The following is a 5,501-nucleotide window of genomic DNA, read 5'->3' as shown; positions in this document are numbered from 1 at the left end:
CCCTTTTTTAATTTGTCGTAATTGGTGATCTGCATTTAATGTTTCTTTGGGCTGGTTGTGGATTAAGCTTCCAAGAGATAAAAAAATGGCCACTTGAAAGGTCTCCATGCTGGTGGGAAGTCGATTTGGTTAAGCAATTTGGGTTAAGACAGTAAAGAATGGCATAATCCAGACAAAATTGAAAGTGCATTGTGATCAGTGGTGTATGACAGCATTCTGATGGTCTGGTCAATACTGTGATACTGTAATTCAATGTTTCTTTACGTGCATACATGCACACGTTCATGCACTCACACAATCACTCACACATGCACTCATTCATGCATGCACTCATTCATGCATGCACTCACGCAGACACATTCACTCATGCACTCACTCACTCACTCACTTATGGACTCACACACTCACTCACTTATGGACTCACTCATTCATAGACTCACTCACTCACACACCCACTCACACACTCATTCACTCACACATTCACGCACTCACTCACTTATGGATTTACTTACACAATCACTCACTCACACACTAACTCACTCACTCATGGATTCACACACACACACTAACTCACTCACTTATGGATTGTATGGCCTTGCTACAGTGTTTCATTAAGAGATTCTGTGATGTAACATCGTACATTCAGTTATATGAGGCACGCAACATCTATAAGATTATGTAATGCATTACAATAGAGTTAATCTCCCAAATCATCAGGCAACCTCATGCTGGTTAATATTCAATGTTAAACTAACTCTGAATCTTGGGGTTAGTAGCCCGCATTCTTAACCACTATGCCATATGCACGTGGGCATATGAATGTAAAGACTAACAAAATACCACTCAGTGTTTTGCTTGGTGTGCCAATGATCCTGTCCGCTTGCCACCTTAACAACATTCCAATAATGACCTGCATAATCTCAGATGCTGCACATCTTAAATAACTAAATGTATGATGTTACATCACAATAAAATATCCAAGTGAAACAATATACCGACATCATACGATCCATTTGGCTTTATATTATTATTATTATTATTATTATTATTATATTATACCATGCTGAAAGTTCCACTCAATTTTGGATACTCTTGGATATGTAGAATACCAAATGCCAACGAATTTTCTTTCATTGATGACTGCTTTGCTAATGGAATGGTTTGCTTATCTGTTGACTTGTGACTTAGTTTGTAGCCATTTTGTGTGGTGTACTTCACGTTTGATACGCCTTGATCTTGAACGTCTTCAAATAGATCTGTCTGTCTGTCTGTCTCTCTCTCTCTCTCACATACACACACATTATGATAGACAAACGTGTCTTGAATGGCACAACAATGCAGAGTGGACTATAATAACTGCTATAATTAAATTATTCATAATCTGATATAATAATATTTTGGAATATAAAAATTCCTTCTTCAGGTATCGCTAGGAATTGATGGAGTCACTGCTATAAACCGATTATAGCAGTGATTATGAATAATTAAATTAAAGCTGTTATTATAGCCCACCCTGCATTGTTGTGCCATTCAAGACACATATTTCACAAACACCATACAATGCTTCCAGCGAACTACAATATTCTCCTTTGTTCCCTACATACGTTTCACTCTTGTGGTTGTTAGCGATCTCTGCATTGGAGGTTTCAAATGTAATTAGATGCTGAACAAACAACAGGTCACCAGAGGAACACTTTGTTGTGTTATATTACACGAATCAAATATTTGAAGTTGGATGGTGGACATGGCTTTTCCTGAGTGTGTTGAGAGGGAAATAAATAGAGAGCAAGGGAGAGAGAGAGATAAAAAGAAAAGGGGTGTGAAAAAGAGAGAGAGAGAGAAAGCGAAGAGGAGGGAAGTGAGTGAGTTGACAAATAAAAGAAAGCAGCACTGAACACGGTTATAGTTAGATGTACTAAAATTTGATTCGAACCACATACGTTGGGTGAATGGGAAATGTCTTGTCAGAAGTTTGGAGATAGAGAAGAGACTGAAAGAAATTCAAAATGGCTCGAAAGATTGACCGTTATGTAAACCTCCTCGAGGAATGTGAAGACGCAGGCTGGAAAGCGGAGCATTTTCCAATCGAAGTCGGATGTAGAGGGTTTGTTGGACACAGTTTGAGACGACTGTTGTTATCGTTAGGCCTAACTCATCGTAAAGTAAATACCACCATGACCGATATCCAAACTACAGTGGAAAAAATTAGCCGAGAACATGTAAAAGGCAATGCTATAAAAGACGTTACCCCAGAGATGATAGCGGACAAACTAATCATTAGCCCGGCTGCCACACCAACCCAGAGCCCGGTGGCAACGCCGGTGAAAAGCCCAGCAGCTACGGGGAGTGTGGGGGAGGCAGGCAGACAAAAAGCTGTCATGCTCTCTCTCTCACAGCCGTAAGTAGAATATTTTTCTTTCATCGATGATTAAGTGAGGCTGTATAAATGTGCGTGGAATGGGGTCGAAATGGAAACAGGCTTGTTTCCTGAACGACCTCAGGAGACATAGAATAGATGTGGCTATTGCAACCGAGTCCAAGATGAGCGGACCTCAAGCATTCTCGCCTCTTCTGAATGGTTACGAGAAATTTATTTCTCCTAGCCGGGGAAGAGGTGCGGGCGTGGCTGTCCTTATCAGGAAGAGCTTGGACTTACAGGTAACTACTGTCTTTCTGGACCCAGAAGGTAGGCTGGTCGTCCTAGATGTGACCCACGTGAGTAAGCAGTCCTTCAGGTTGGTAGCTATCTACGCTCCTAACGAGCGTGGGCAGTCGGTTTTCTTTCGAGACCTGGAGCACTTTCTAGTGACGTCAAAAACGGTAGTTCTGGTAGGGGGTTTTAACGCTATCCTCGATGCGCGGGTGGATAGTGTTGGCTCAACCGATAGGAAAAGGAATCCTAGCCTCAAGAGTCTACTAGACAGCTTTAATCTAGTAGACCGTTACCGACTGGATGAGCCGAGCGTTCCACAGTAGACGTGGAGTAACAACGACGGCTCACGCAGATCGTACTTAGATAGGGTATTCGTTTGGGAAAGAGATAGGAATACTTTTAGTCGTCCATAGTTCTGTATTGTGCCTTACACGGATCACAAACTTGTGATGTGTGAAGTACATGTAAATAAATGCCATAGACAGGGATCCGAGTACTGGAAGATGAACGAGTCTATTTTGACGTGTGAAGCCTTTCGTACCCGGATTAAGGTGTTAGTACAGAGGGTATTATGTGGCACCATCATTAATGATAGATGGTGGCACGACCTCAAAAGAGCCATCCGTTTGGAGTCTATTAGATTTAGCAAGCAGCTAAGTTTAGATAGGACTAGAATAGAGGGCGATTTAGTTAAGAACTTAGACGAGGCAATGGAATCTGGTTCTGCATCTAGAGTGCAGGCGGCGAGAACGGTTTTGTACCGTCACTTCAACTCCAAGCACGAAGGTTGCAGAGTTAGAGCTAAGCTACGTGCAGGGAAACGAGAAGGTATTAACGTTGCCGGATGGGCACGTCGTGCGGAGAGTCAGAGAGGTAAAAAGGCCTCTATAGAGTCTTTAACTGACGAACAGGGGCGCAAGATCTATGGACAGGAAATGATGCAAAAGGCCTTTCACCAACATTTCGCCCGGTTGTTCGGGGAAGGCGGTTCACTTGAGCGTGGGGAGGCCTTAAAGGACTTCCTAACTGGTGGGCCGCGACTCTCGGCACGTGAGACGGAGTGCTATGAAGGACCGATCACTCCCGCGGTAAAGGTGGGGCAATTGTCCATTTAGAACAGGTAAAGCGTTTGATAGGGTAGATCATCGGTACCTGGCGGCGGTCCGCGAAGCGGCTGGGCTGGGCCCGGGCTTCTGCGGGTGGATCTCCGCTATGTCCACAGTCCAGATAAACGGTTACCTGACGGAGCTGTTTTCGATCAAGCGCTCAGTTCGTCAAGGGTGTCCCTTGTCTCCGCTTCTGTACGTGTTGGCTCACGAGCCATTGCTGCGGAAGTTGGAGAAGTTGGGAGACAACCCGAATGAAATCGGATGCGGTAAGTCTGTTTCTTCTTATGCGGATGACGTCACCTTCATCGTGTCCAACGAAGCACAGCTACCTCGTGTAGAAGACGCTCTCAGAGGATACGAAGCGGTGGCAGGGGCAAAAGTTAACAAGGACAAGTCCATCGGCTTGCGCCTCGGCACCTGGAGAAGCAAGTCGATATCGTCCAGTGTCGTGGGTCACTGGACAGATGGTCCTGTTAAGTTGCTTGGAGTTTGGTCTGGTCCAGATTCTCAAACAGAGAAGAATTGGAGCGAAGTGGCCGACAAGGTAGAGGCCGTTGTACGGAAGTGGCCTGGAAGGGCTCTGTCCTTGAAAGGAAGAGCAGAGGTGGTACAGGTGTTTATGGATCTGTAATCACTTATCGCCTGACTGTTGTACCTTGCCCCGATTCGGGGCTAAACAAGTTGGAACGACTCCTTTTCCGCTTTTTGTGGTAGAGAGGAAAGCTGCTTGTAAGGCGCTCCGTTTGTTACCAGGAACCGTTAAAGGGTGGGCTGGGAATGCCTTGGCTAATGATGCGCAGACAGGCATTGAGGCTGACACATCTCTGGTGCCACCTGGAAGGTAATAAGGTGTGGAGTCCGCTAGCAGAGGAATTCTTCCAGCGACCGGCCTCGATGGAGAGATTTAAACCCGGCTTCATAAAAAGACGGAATCTGACTTTATGGCAGGAGTGCCGACAAGCACCCTGGCTGATCGACAAGATGGGCAAGGCTGGCGGGGGGAATACCACCCCGGCGTTCTATAGAGGGCTGGTAGAGGCAAAAAATGATGACGTCCTAGCAGGGGCTCTGGGGTTCGACGAGAACCAACTTGCCAACCTGTTTAAAAAAGAACTTTCAGGCCAGGGTACTTGGACAACCACCAAAAATCCCTGACATGGCAGTGCTACAGGAACGCTTTACCTGTTCGCGATAAGTTATCTAGGCACGGAATGTCAGTGCCACCGACGCGTCCCGTACAACCCGCTTTTGTACAATGTCGGGAACTGTCAAGCTTGATAAGTTACATAGAACACGTGTTGTCGCATCTGGGACGAGTACAGCTGTCGGCTGGATCTATAATAATGATGGTACCGCCAACTGGACTCTCAAAGGAAGGTGAGGCTTGTTTTCACTGTACGGTGGCAGTACTGAAAGAGTGTGTATGGAGAACTAGAATGGAAGGTTTCATGACAGTGTCCTTCGTCTCTGGCCCCGGTTTGCTAGCCTACTTTAGGTACCATCTGAAGAGCAAGATGAGGTTGGAGAGGAAGACCCTGCCGCTGGGAGAGTATGAGAAACGTTGGAAGGACTTGATGAGAAAGGTGGGTGTCAGTAACCCAGCTTAATCATCGATCAAAGGAAAAACTTAGTTGCTGGGCCTTACAGGCTGCCGGGTATGAAGTTTGAACTTGTTTCTTTAATTTCTTTTATTTTTGTAAAAAAAAAAAAAGACAACGGAAAGTCAAGTAAACTATATA

This window comes from Octopus bimaculoides, chromosome 2, assembly GCF_046866305.1.
Source record: "Octopus bimaculoides isolate indiv1 chromosome 2, ASM4686630v1, whole genome shotgun sequence".
Classification (NCBI taxonomy): Eukaryota; Metazoa; Mollusca; class Cephalopoda; order Octopoda; family Octopodidae; genus Octopus; species Octopus bimaculoides.
The sequence above is the reverse complement of the archived record's forward strand: the minus strand, read 5'-3'. Positions refer to the sequence as shown.